This window comes from Emydura macquarii, unplaced genomic scaffold (assembly GCF_026122565.2).
Source record: "Emydura macquarii macquarii isolate MOO-44397 ecotype Brisbane River unplaced genomic scaffold, CSIRO-AGI_Emac_v2 contig_369, whole genome shotgun sequence".
Classification (NCBI taxonomy): Eukaryota; Metazoa; Chordata; order Testudines; family Chelidae; genus Emydura; species Emydura macquarii.
In genome coordinates, this window is record NW_027130506.1 from 11,519,490 (window position 1) to 11,533,633 (window position 14,144).

Genomic DNA, 14,144 nt, shown 5'->3' on the forward strand with positions numbered 1-14,144 from the left:
TTAATTTTAGTAACTCCAAGCAGTAATGTTGATTCACGTGGTGGCATGTTCCCCTGACTGTACTGAGTTATTGTCCCAGTGTGGCATTAGCTAATACTGTGCTATAGGCCAGGCTATTTGAACTCCCTTTAATGTCAATGCCTCCAAGCCTCCCACATGCAACCTGGTGCACTTGAACTTAAGCAGTCTGGAGCATATGGGCAAGAAAGAAACAGTAGTACAAGGAGTGAGGCTAGAACTCTGGAAGCCACAATTTTAGAGAAAGGGTGAAGAAAAGTTGGAAGTGAAGAAAGGGTTAAATCTGGCAGCACTGCCAGGGTTTCTTTTTGAAAACCTAAAGAAGAAGTGAAAGATGATGAGATCAGCACAGTTTCCTCTGGAATGGCTGGGTTATTCCCTGTATACTAGATTCATTAATGCCCTGTTCTATTCAGTATCAAATGTCCCCAGTTTCCAACTGGACTTCTACCACTTCTCTTTGTAAACTATCCCTCAGACTTCTAGATCCTATTCTAGTAGCTTCTCCTCTCCATTTGCCATAGCTCATTTTATCCCATTACTCCACGTGATATCACCCGAAATGAGATCCTCTCCCTTCCGGGAGTTCACAACCTCCGAATACCAGCAGGCTCTCACATTCCCTTTTGATCACCACTCAGCCAAGCTGCACACATTTGGCTCCTTTCATCTTGCCACATAAATCAATCCTTCCAAGCCCCAATTATTTCTTGTGGTTCTTTTCTCAGTGCCTTCCGCAAGTGGCAATGCTATTCTGTTCCCTAGAATTAAAAAAAACAACAACAAAAAACAACCCGTCCCTGTGCTGTTATACTAGACCCTTACAGAACTGTTACATTGTCCCAGGATATGATGTTTCTGCCCATGCAACCCAAGACTGTATTGGAGGGTTTTTTTTACTGCTGATTGTATTGCAAACTCACAGTTTACATGCTGTCCAGTATCCACTATCATCTACAGATCTACCTGCTTCGGAATCCCTGCTTTGCAAGTTTCTCCTGCTCATGGAACATCTGTGTCTTAGATTACTCCCCCTCCCTAAACACAGATATAGTAGCCTGCATTTTTTCCACGCTGAATCTGGTTTTGTTCTTTCTGATCTTATTTCTAACCTTTCTAGATCTCTACATATTACTTCTCCATCCAGTACTGGTGGTATTTTTTTTTAAAGTTTTTTTAAACTAATCATTTGTTGTGGATCATAGATCGGATGTGGATTTCAAAGGCAGAGAAGCAGCTGTCTGTAGCCAGGGCCATATTATCCATTACTCACAACAGGCACAGTGCGTAGGGCCTACGAAACTTTCAGGGCCTACAAAAAATTTTGTGAACTAAAATAAAATTTATCCAAAAATTTGAAAAGCAAACGATAAAATCAAAATTCATATCTTCTTAAATTAAATATATTTATCTAAGGTACAAATTACTATTATATTATTACATATATCCATTGTAAATTTAATTCTGTGACCAGATTTAAAATTTTCTAAGCTTTTAAGGAATATGGTTACAATATTAGCAAAAGGGAATGCATTAAATGCAGGTTTCAATTGTAAACAATTTTTATTTGACATTCTGCTCAGAGTGGCATAACTAGGGGCCACAAAACCTCGCAATGAATGTGCTTAAATTAATAGCTTAAAATAAAATTAGTTATTTCGGTTGGGGGGCCTATGAAGGCAAGTGTGCCTAGGGCCTACGAAGGTCTTAAAACGGCCTTGTCTGCAGCTCAGAGCTAACGATACGATTTGGTCACGGAGGTCACAGATTCTGCGACTTTCCGGGATCTCCTTGACTTTCTGGGACCTCCGTGACTTTTGGGGCAAGGCTGGAGCAGCTGTCAGCCCCAAGGCCGCTGCCAAACAGCTGATTGATGGTGCTGGGGCAGTGCGGATGCAGATACACATAAAAGACAGAGTGTGGGTCAGATACACGTTGATTATGGAGGGTGCGGATCGGATGCAGATCTAGTTACATCATGTAATACCAGTAATTTCAGTGAGGTTGCAGAGACATAAAGAAGAGTACAAGCTAATCCTCTTTATATTGTTTATTTAGTTCATAAAACCTCTTAGTTCAATTCACTGCTACAGTTTTTCTCTCTTTCCCCCGTGTTACAGAAAACAGGAACATAAATCAGTTTTTTCCCCAGGAAGACAGTCTTTTATGTATCACTGACCAAGGGTCTCACGAATGTCCTTGGCCACTTTCCAGCTACACAATTAAGAGTTCAGGATAAAGCACACAGATTAAATGAACTAAATAATATAAGGAAATCCTGCACAAGAAGGATATACAGAGTAACTTCTCTGCCTGGTCAGCAGTAATTAATGTAATGTCTAATCCTATGAAAACATGTTGTTGGCGGGGAGTCTCGGATGTCATTTTAAACAAACTGTCGAGACGTTTCCAGGTAAAGCCAGCCATTTGCCACCCATATCCCTGTGTTGTAGGATGACGATAGGTTACTTGCTATGCTGAAAATATAACCCACACTAGTACAGTATCGCTTGCATCACCTTCTAGTCTGGTGTACCTGAGGCTACAGCCTGCTACTTTTTAATGGAGTTATTCTTTTAGCTCAAGGTTACTGTTACAAGTCCTGGGTTCAAACCCTGGTGCCAGCCTATATGGAGCTTTTTACATCTGGTCATTTTTGAAAAAAACACTTCCCTAGATTGATGTCAGCTTGCAGTGTGTTGGGTTAAAGGGGCACAAGGGAAAGGACTCCTGGGGGCAGTGGATAGATTTCCTCACATAGATATCTCTAGCTTTGGTTTATTCAAGTCATGGTAATGAAATAAAACCATCCCAAAGTGCTTTACAAATAGGAATCACCACACACACACACACACGCACAAAACAACCGTCCCCACCACAGAGTAGTGCAAGAAGTGAAGGGTTCCACGTCCGATTGTGACTCCAGAGGGAATAAAGGGAGGCAGAAGGCAATGTCTGGCATGACCCCAAAGATCAGGGTTAACACCCTTCCTTTGCAAAAAAGTGCCAGCGTGACTTCAGTGACCAAAGAGGCTGGGTTTGGATTTCCATGGCTCACCTGAAAGACAACTGGCCAAATTCTGCTCTGTAAACCTGTGGGAGAGGTTGAAGTGACCCTGGATTTACACAGGTGTTCCAGAGCAGGCGCCACCCCTTAAAGAACCCTAACTAATTCCTGAACCCAGGCATGCGATGTAGATCTAAGGAGGACAGCTGTTCCAGGCTTGCCAGCCCCACCCAGGCACATCCCCGTCCACCTTTCTCCTGGACTCCCAGACCAGCATCTGACTCCTGTTCCAAAAGACACTGGAATAACCTTCTCCTGAAGGCTGCAGCACTGGAGAGAGTCTCTGCTTATGCTAGATAAATTGTGCAATTAGGGGAGAATCTGCCGCCCCTTTGCGGCGTTCAGTGTAATCAGAGCGTGAATCTTTCTTAACTGGATGCCTCTTGTTTTGGTACGCTAAGGCCTTAGCTGCGCTTGCAGCCTTGTGCAGGGTACGTGTAACTACATGCTGCGATGAATAGCAGGCGGCGCCCGCACTGTGGTGCGGAAGCTACATGCAGCAGTGAAAAGCAGGTGGGAGACAGCGGGGAAAGGCTCCAGCTCTGGGGAGCAGCCAGCATTTTCCCCTGCTCCTCGCCCCGATAGAATCTTTCCCCACTATTGGAGCCTTTCCCTGCAACGAGGTAAGGCTCCAACAGTGGGACACCACACCGCTAAAAGCGGCAATCTAGAAGGGGAAGGCGCTGCTGGGACGTGTAGCGAGCCGTGTAGGGTACAAGCCCTGAGGTTCTGGCATGTCTTTACTTGCTCAAGCAGAGCTTCAGTGTCTGTGCTGCTATTTATACCTCCGCGTGCAGCGTCTGTACATCCGTACGCATAGACACAGCCTTAGAGTTTGGGGTGACAGAGATTGTAACGCGCTGGCTTGTAGGCACGTGTGCCCCTGTCCTCTGCTGAACAGACTGAGAACTGCTCCCCTGGCAGTGACAGGCCTTGTCTGCACCGCCAAGGCTGAAGCTTGCGCTAAAGTTGCACTTCAGTAAAGACACAACCTACGCCAACAGGCGGGGTTCTCCCACTGGCGTAGGTGCTCCACCTACCCGAGAGGCAGTTGCTAGGTCGACAGGAGAATTCTCCCATTGACCTAATGCTGTCTACACCAGGGGTTAGGCCAGTTTAACTGCGTCACACCTGGAGCAACGTAGTTATGCCGACCTAATTTCCTAGTGCAGACCAGGCCACAGATCCTAGACTGTTAACAGCTGAGGTTGAGTCTCCTTCAACTCCAGTGGCAGGAGCATGAGCTTTAGGAGGAATCATAGAATTATAGAATATTAGAGTTGGAAGGGACCTCAGGAGGTCATCTAGTTCCAACCCCCTGCTCAAAGCAGGACCAACCCCAACTAAACCATCCCAGCCAGGGCTTTGTCAAGCCGCACCTTAAAAACCTCTAAGGATGGAGATTCCACCACCTCCCTAGGTAACCCATTCCAGTGCTTCACCACCCTCCTAGTGAAAAACTTTTTCCTAATGTCCAACCTAGACCTCCCCCACTACAACTTGAGACCATTGCTCCTTGTTCTGTCATCTGCCACCACTGAGAACAACCTAGCCCCATCCTCCCTGGAACCTCCTTTCAGGTAGTTAAAGGCCGCTATCAAATCCCCCCTCACTCTTCTCTTTTGCAGACTAAACAAGCCCAGTTCCCTTAGCCTCTCCTCATAAGTCCTGTGCTCCAGCCCCCTAATCATTTTTGTTGCCCTCCGCTGTACTCTCTACAACTTGTCTACATCCTTTTTGTAGTGGGGGGGCCAAAACTGGACACAATACTCTAAATGCGACCTCACCAATGCCGAATAGAGGGGAATAATCACTTCCCGCGTCCTGTGTGATAACAATTCAGTCCCGGCCAGCAAGGGCATGTTTTGATTAACCACTGTGGCATCCTAGAGTATGTCTCAATGGAGGAAAAAAACGTGTTCTTAGTTCAGGTTAGCTAGCCTGGGTTAAAAAAGCAGTGAAGACAGGGTAATTTGGCTTTTAATTTGGGTTAGCAGCCCAAGTTCAGCCCCCGGCTCATTTATAGGCTATAATGTGAGGTTGGGTTGCCATTGTCTTCACTGCTTTTTTGACCTGAGTTAGCTAACATGGGTTAGCTAACCTGAGTTAAGAACATACCTTTCTTTCCCGTGAAGACCTACCCACTGTGAAAAGAATGAAGGCTTTGTGGGCCACAGATGTATTGCAAGATCTAGAATCTTTGTGACAGATTTCTATGAATGAACGGCTAATAGGCACACCTACGTGAATGGAGGGTGATTCAGTTCACAGTGTTGCCAGATAACTTCCCCATTTTCCATTTGACAACTTAATTAAAATCAGAGAGGATTTTGCTTGAAACAGCTAAATAGTCCCTGCCATCCTCTTCCTCCCCAGTGCTGGTTTGTTTTGCATTTTTAGAACATAAGGTGCAATCATACCGAACGCCCACAGCCATGGAACAAGTGGCTCAGGGTCCAACCTTCCTTCTAATCTATATTGAGACCCTTCTGCCCCTACTTTCTACTGCATTGTGATACGCAAATTTATTTGATGGGTCACAGCACGTAAAGCAGGCTAGACGGCCAGTGGGTAACCCCTAGATTTATTAGACCACTGTAACCCCAGGGGACACCAATTCATCCACCCAAGGCGCTTTGTGAAGCCAAATGTTTTCGAAGCATCAAACCTTCTGAGGAAATGCAGGTGGTGGCCTGGTTAGAAGGCAGCAATTCCCAGAAATTTTTCCAAGATGGAGAAAGATATCGGGAAAAGGAGCTGGCCTCATGTCGTCCATCATAACGAATGGAAAGAACTGGAAGCAGTTTATAGAGAGTTAAGCATCTCAGGAGTTTAATGGTGAATAAATCAATGCTTATCTCACCTTTTCAGCGTGCAGACTTCATGGCAAGCCCAGGCTAGGCAGCTAGATAGGAGCTCTCTCTGCCTGGTGGTTTGATCTATGCTTAGAATCATAGGGCTGGAAGGGACCTCGAGAGGTCATCTAGTCCAGTCCCCTATTTGAGTGCTTAGTTAGATGCATAGCAGAGCGTCAGGTTAAATAAATGGCCTTCTCGCCCACCTCTGTGCATAGGGTTAATAGGCAGTTGCATGGGAAACCTGGATTCTGGTCCCTGAAAATAAACCGTTATCTTGGCAAACATCAATGAAAGTCACAGCCCGGGGTTGTGAGTGAAACCCCCTCTGCAGCTTTCCAGGGAGAGGCTGGGCCGGGAGAGTCTGGGAGCCTGGCTACGCTCCCATGGCAACATGCCCCCATCTCCCGCAGGCTGGAGAGTGCAGACACAGCCTGTCCAAACAGGTGGAGGAGGAGGTTAGCGGACGTAGAAGCTTTCCCCACCCCTACATACCTCGGCACCTACTTCCTCAAGGAGTGGTTTCTCAGGGTATGTCTACACTGCGGCTGGGAGCAAGCCACCCAGCCTGGCTGGACAGACTCCCACCATCTGCACTGGAGCTGGCACACTGAAAGGAGCAGCGTGGACACTGTGGCATGGGCTAACCACCCAACCGCAGACCCCCGGGGTTGAGCAGGCTCGTATTGGCGTGGCCAGCCTGTGCTGCCTCCCATACTCCAGAGTCCACCCTGCTATTTTTAGTGCACTAACTCAAGCCAAGCTCGTGCTTGTCCGTCTACCCGGGAAGGGGAGGCACGCTCCAATCTGCAATGTAGACGCCGTGGTAGCCACGCCTCTTCCCATCTCTCATGGGCAGTGGGTAATGGAGCAGGGGGGCTGGGCTGCGGTGGTGCTCAGAGCTCTTCTAGCCAGTTGGGGCTCTGGGCTCAGCCCTGAACCCCAGCTGGTGCTGCTCCAGGCGCTGGTGGGCCAGCTAGGGTTAGGGGCTGCTCTGGGCAACAGCGAGCCGGCCAGGCTTCAGGGCTGCTTCGGGTGCCAGCCAGGCTTTGGCACTTCTCTGGGTGCCGGTGGGCCAGCCGGTGAGCGCAGGGGGGCAGAAGGGATGGAGTGGGGGCGAGACAGGGAGGTTAGCATCCCTGAAGGGGTGGTGCACGTGCTGCGCATGCTTCCCCATAGGCAGAGTGCCAGGTTTATTTCTAGACCAAATTCCTGCTGCTGTCACCTGGGCTGGAAATGCCATGAAAGAAGCTAGAGAGACAGGGTGGGTGAGGTAATGTCTTTTATTGGTTGGTGAGAGAGACAAGCTTAGGAGCCACACAGAGCTCTCCTGCAGGTCTGGGAAAGGTGCTCCAAGCATCACAGCTAATTGCTTAGCATCAGTAGTTGACACATATCTCAAGGGTCCATTCAAGATGAAGTGGCCTGTTAACACCTCTCCAGTCATGGGGGTGTGAGGAGGGAAGGACATAAGAATGGCCAATGGTCCAGCTAGCCCAGTATCCTGTCTTCCAACAGTGGCCAATGCCATGTGCGTCAGAGGGACTGACCAGAACAGGTCATCATCCACTCAGCCATCCCCTATCGCCCATTCCCATCTTCTGGCTAACTGAGGCGAGGGACACTTCAGAGCATGGGCCACTTCGCCTGGAAATGGTCCTTTGAAATATGCTAAACAAACCTGTTCTGCCTTGTATTGAGCTATGACACTGAGTACCTTTCCCAGACCTGGAGAAGAGCTCTGTGGAGCTTGAAAGCCTGTTTCTCTCACCAGCAAAAGTTGGTCCAATAAAAAGATATTACCACAACCCACCTTGTCTCTCTAATATCCTGGGACCAACATGGCTACAACAACGCTGCCTGAAAGAAGCTATTATTCTGATTTATATTTGGGTGTATTCCCCTTAGGTTTCAGTGCCTTCTGCCCTTACATATGTCTTTCTATTTATAAGGTCCACAGCACCTTAGTATCTGAGCACCTTGTAGCTGGCATTCTTAAACAGCCTCTGCTAGGATGGTAGAGTTCTTCTAATCGAGAGCGCAACAGCAATGAACTTCTGGGGATATGTCACAAGCTGCACTGACTGCAGCCACATCATGTTCTCAAGGGACCTGATCCAAAGCCAGTGAAGTCAGTAGGCTTTGGATCAGGCTGTACGTGAAGAATGATTCGGTAAAAATGACTCTCTAGGGTTACATATTTATTCTCCCTCCCTGATCCAAATCGTTGTTTACAAGTCAAAAGACGGATTTTTCTAGCTGCAGGTGCTGCCAACTCAACCCAAGATCTTAAAATCCACCTGTGACCTGTCTGCTTCTGACCTCATCACCACCAGTCCAGATACTCCTTCTGTCCTCAGTCACTGCGGTAGTTGAACTTCCTCCTGGAGAAGGCAGCTAACAATTGTTCTAATAATGCCGGAGGCAGGACAGAATCAATCTCCCTCATCGAACTCCATTCGCCAAGCAGGGCCAGCAGTCAGTGAAATAACAAGTGATGACTAGAAGATACATGAACCACTGAAATCACTGGCGTTACAGCCCGAATCAGTTTAATCTATAGGGAGTCGATGAGTTGAGTAAGTTGCCATTTTAGATCGACATCAATTACTGACTTTAACCACACTTCAGCCTGTGCCAGCCTATGTGGAAAAACATCTGGTAATTAACATCTGGTAATTAGCCAAAACCTTCCAAAATAAACCTCCCCGGCTGATCTTTCCTAGCTCATAATGGTTATAAAAGAGTGAGATACAGCTAAGTTTGCAGCCCGTGTTGGCATCTCCATGCAAATGCCATCTGTGTGCCAACACGTCAGCCTCAGGACCAGCTGTTATGCTGGTAAGCCATGTGCAAGCTCTGACCAAGGCCTAGGTGACAGCAGAGAGCCGCAGCAGAGATCAACTAATGCTAGGGGGCAACTGTCTTCCCTGTGAAGCTACGCCATCTTAAAACCATGCTCGAATGCAGGGTAATGTACCACTGTGTGCCCCCCTGCTGATCCATTTGCAGTACACGTCATTTCGGCATTTTTACTTTCTAAAGGGTTTCAGAGATAAACTAGAGCACCTGTGAGAGAAAGAGCCCATGGTCCAGTTCGGGAACACTGGTGCCAACATCTTATGAGCAGCAAGATACGTTGGATGCTGTTGAATGCTTCACAGCTTAGAGACGCTGTTACCTAGCAGCTCTGTGTTCTTGGGGAACCAGGGCGCAAAACCCCAATTGCTCACCTGAATACCCCACCCCGCTGCAGGCTGCTTGAACCAGAAACCAAAGACATTCTCAATATGAAAAGGCAGGAGACACAACTGAAACCCGCCCATCAAGTGTGAGACAACTCCCCATGCCTCATAAGCATCTCAGTTAGCACATGAATGGAGAACAGAAGCCTCATCTACATCGAAGATGGAACACGCAGTGAACTCTGGGATTGCTGAAGCAGGGACGCACTGCATGTTGGGAGATCTCTGCTCTTGATGTAAATGAACTAACACCTGTACACATCCAGCTCCGCAGTTATCAGACCATTCTAGTTATTGATATGCAAAACACTGTGTCCTGGTTGCATTGTGAGCTCTCTCTCAAGGAAAGATGCCCTTCCAGGAAGGATCAGCTCCTTTTGTCCAAACATTGTTTATCCATAAACAAACCTGGGGTCTACAAAACCCCCTATCAGAAGTCAAACCTCTGTTCTGATGCTTGGATCCAAACTCTGCATCAGTTCCACTGTAACCTGTCTTCTCTTCCTGACTGATCGTGCTGGGGGCTCTGCCAGACTCAAAGCACTCCAGACCCTAAGATGACAAACCTGTTCCTGGAAACCTCTGAACTGCATGGAGTGGTGAGATCAACCCCACCCTCTTCTTCACCCAACACACCTTTTCTCTCTCCCCCCCCCCTCTCTCTTATTCCAGGTATAACTTTCAACTTTTGTAATCAAACCTGAACTAGCTTTCTCCAATACCCCAACTGTAATTGTGTAGTATTGTAAGCGTTTGATTGTTTTCTCGCCTTGTATGGTATTACTATTAGTATCATAAGTTTTATATACCTAGCAATAAAATAACTGTTATAATCAAGCTGGTTGCCACTTTCTCTCTCTCTCTCTCCAAACTTTATTTTACTCCTTTGTGTTCTTGGTCCCTATCTTGCTCCGTAGCAACGCTTCTCTCACCTAAGCCAAAGATCCCAGGAGTGCACAAAAATCCTATGGGGTTTGCTCATCAAGGGGGTTACTGCTAGAACAATTGTGGTGTAAAGGGGCATATGAAGGGGACAACTGAAAAGTGCTACTCTGCCTAGCCTATGCGGTCCAGGGGCAACTAAGGGTGCGGCTCAAGTTCTGTTTGACCCAGCCTGATTGAATCCAGGGGCAGATGGAGGGGAGTAGACGAAAAGTGCTGTTTAGACCCAGCCTGCTCAAGAAGTGTGCTCTATTCTGGTGCATGGCAAAGGGGCATATAAAGGTAGCCACTGAAAGTGTGGTGTCACCCAGCCTGCTGAGTTCAGGGACACATAAGGGGTCGGCTGACAGTGCTGATAGCCCGGTCCGCTCAGACGCACTCAGTTAATCTGAAATGTGTGTATCTGTGGGGGGTTTCTTTGAATCTGGTGCTGGAGGAACCCAGCCCTGAAAATCTTAGGTCCTGCAAGATAGCTCCATTGGGAGGGGGCTTGTAGCCCTATGAACACACAAGTAACACAAGCAGTACATTAGTAGAATCACACCCCTAGAATCACCCCCCCCCCTTCCAGGAAGGTAACCCTAAAAAATGAGCATACCCTAAGGTGAAGGGCAAATCTGGTAACAACGCTCACCAGCAACGTGCTGATAACAGCAGCAGTGGAAGATAAATCATCGGCAGCACTGTCCTTTACAGATGGGCATTGCTGGGAAGCAACTTTCAGGTCTGGTCATCCACGTAACCATCCTCAGCTCAGTGAAGAAACCATAGTTTTCTCCCCGCTATGCTTGTGTTATCAGATCTCTTCCTACCCTACACTATAGCAGACATGTCATCAGAAGCTCTTGAGGTACACTATTTATGTTTGCAACTTGTTGTTATCTGTTGACACTTTACAAACTATTTAGTGTGCAACCACTACATTTTCCAAAGGATGTGCAACAGATTGCATGTGTACTTTTTTCCATACACACCCTTTCCTTCCCCACCTCCCCACACGGTGCTAGGCTGGCATGTTGGGTTGCACGGTGACAGTTTAAAAGCTGAACTGGGACAAACTAGGTGGTAGCTTCTCTGATTTGGGCAACTTCATGGGCAACTTTTCTGATATGGGCAACTAATCCACTAATGGATAAAGCAGAGGCAGTCTTTTTGTAGTGAATAATCCTTCCAATTACAAGGAGTCAGACTGTCTGGCCCACGTGCTCATCTCTGGCCATCCTATCTAGGATTCCCTGAACATTTCTAATTTGAAATGAGGACAAATAGTTCTTTGCATGGTTGTTTCCTTGTAAACTGACAATTTTTGTCTTGTGATAATTACACCAGCTACCCTGAGGCTCCATTAAACATTTATTCATTATACACACTGAATCTTCTCTGAGGAAGACTTGATATCACCTCAGGGATTTGTTCCTTCAGTAACGTAGCTGCGATTTCACTTTTGCACTTCTTATGCTACAGACGTGTATTTTGTACATTCTGAGCCAATTTCAGAAATGCATGTGTCAAACCGCCTACACATAAACTCCAATAGGTGTGCACTCACATATCGGCGTTTGCATATACCTTAGAGCTTGTGTTTGTGCAAAGGTATGTGTGCAAAAGAGGACATATGCAATCTGTTGCACATCCTTTTGAAAATGTAGTGGATGCACACTAAATAGTTTCAGACAACCAGTGTGCTCATAACTATCTATAATCCACTCAAGGATGTTATAAGCCACCTGTTGATCTATTGAACTTTGTAACAAATGATGACAGTTTGATTAAAAATTTATTGAACCACATATTAATCATTTATTCATTTTTATGCAGGATTTATCATGATTTATTTATACCCTTAATTTAAAGTGTGCCCAGTTTGGCCTGGCATATGCTGCTTGCATTTCCTCCCACCCCACATATTACAAAGGCCGCATGATCAAAAGTCAAGTTCTGCACATAGCACCTAGTCGTGCCCCACTGAAGTCAATGGAAGCTTTGCCTTTGACTCATTGTCAGTGGAACCTGGATCCATAGAGCAGCCTGTACACAGGAGAGGAATTGCAGGGATGAAGAATTCCAGCGAAGCACAAATTGCGGCTTTACGGCTGGAGTTTAGAAAAGTGTTTTTAAAGAAACAAAGATTAGCATACATTAGGGGCACCGAAAAGGGCTTCACATAATCCTGAATATGAAAATATGTCAAGAGTTGCATACAAAAAGGATTTGCATATATCAAAGGCGCACATATGGTGGCTTGACAGTGCAATCTAAAGTGCATTAAAAACATTAATATTGAATTGTGTGGATACTGATAATTGAAAGCCCGAGGAAATCCCCCCCACCCTCCAATGATTGCAGCACCTTTTCTTGATTGCAGCACCTTTTCTCAGTTTTCTTACGTGATTAAAAATACAAGAGAGAATGTTAAGGCAGCCTGCGCTCTTTGCATATTTAAGGGGTTTCTGGTTCAAAGAGAAATTCAAAGTATCCTTTACTTATATAGGCAAGATTAGCAGAAGAAGATTTAATTAATATGGCACAAAATGGATTTTCCCTATTTAAAAAAAAAAAAAAAGGAGTATGTCATTGTAGTCCATGTGTTTATGCAAACGGGAAATTTAACACAAAAGAAACCAGTGTCCAAATCAGGCAACCCATATATGAAAGCAAAGCTTTTGCCTTTGGAGTACTAGGCTCAGATCATAGAGTCCATGAATCAAGTGCCATCAGGCACACCTCGTGTGATGGCGACAGAATTTGCATTCAGCACCAGGGCTGCATTTGGTCCCATATCTCAAAGGTACAGCAGAAGTTGGAACAATACTGTGTCGTTAGTTATTGAGGCAGGGTTTGGACACCTGTTTTACTCCTAGGAACAGGCACTTCCTTTCCTTCCTTTACTGTTTACTTTTAGGCACTTCCTTTACTGTTCAGGAAGTGTTCACAGAGGTAGGGAATACTTGTGGATACCTGCCATTCGGTACAATCTGGTGCATGACAACTGCAAGACATTTCACTCAGCAGTTATATCTTCCGGAGCCAGGGATAAAACTCATCCCCAGCAAGAATGGTTGAGTAGCATCCAGACACCCAATGGGACAGGATTCACCCCCAGTTTACTGAATTTCATGTCTGGTATAACTCTAGTAGCATCAGGGAAGATCTCAGCAGCAGCTGGCATGATCTCGACACAAAGATAGCAGAGGAGATGTAACATTTGAGCTAACTCTCAAGTTCATGCGTACAACTTCCATTTGAAGGTTTTGGGTGATACAAATGCGCATTACATGACAGACTTTCACCAGTGTGGCACTTTCCCATACCCATGCCCTCTCCTGAAGCCCTTTGGTGGAGAAGGAGTGTAATTACTTTAAGAGGTAGACATTGAATTCTGCCTTCATTTACACAAGTGGCTTTCTTCCCATTCAGAACTTTACATGCACAGAAATCACTTCACTCATGATTGAAATGTAGCCACAATTGGGGTGCAATGTGGGAACTGTTTAGCAGCACACAGGCACCACTATACATTAGTTTGAAAAGAGGAAGTAAAACTATTGAGTCCGATTGAGAACGGAGTGGTGATTTAGACAAGGAAACGTCACCGAATTTGGAATAAGTACACAACCTGCAGTTCAAACTCTCACTCTTGTCAGAACTGTCATGGCAACTTTTGAGGTGGAATTTTCAAAAGCCCTCAGCACTGGCCTAAATCTGAAGTTTCTGAAAAAACTCCCACTGACTTCAGTGGGAGCAGAGCTAAGCCACCACTGCACGCTTTTGAAAATGCCTCCCCCAATGACCACGTAGCAGAGACGTGGGTTGGTATCTCATTTGAAAATAATAAAACACCAACAATCTTCAGCAGAGCTTTGTTTTTCAAGTGGGAGTGAGCATCCCTTTTAATCTATGTGGTTTCATTTCAGTGAAATAGGCAAAACCCACGTAGTTTCACCTTTAATTAAAATCTCCACAGGGACTGGCAGAGAGGTGGACGCTGCATCTATGATGGTCAGTGGGGCAGGAGAA

The 14,144-nt window shown here is 46.1% G+C and overlaps 1 protein-coding gene across 3 annotated transcripts in view; it reads right to left on the reverse strand.

Annotated features, from left to right (window-relative positions):
• The window catches only part of ST3GAL1 (ST3 beta-galactoside alpha-2,3-sialyltransferase 1), a 123,960-nt gene that overhangs the window by 44,789 nt on the left and 65,027 nt on the right, over nt 1-14,144 (reverse strand). The gene's annotated exons all lie outside the window — the stretch shown is intronic.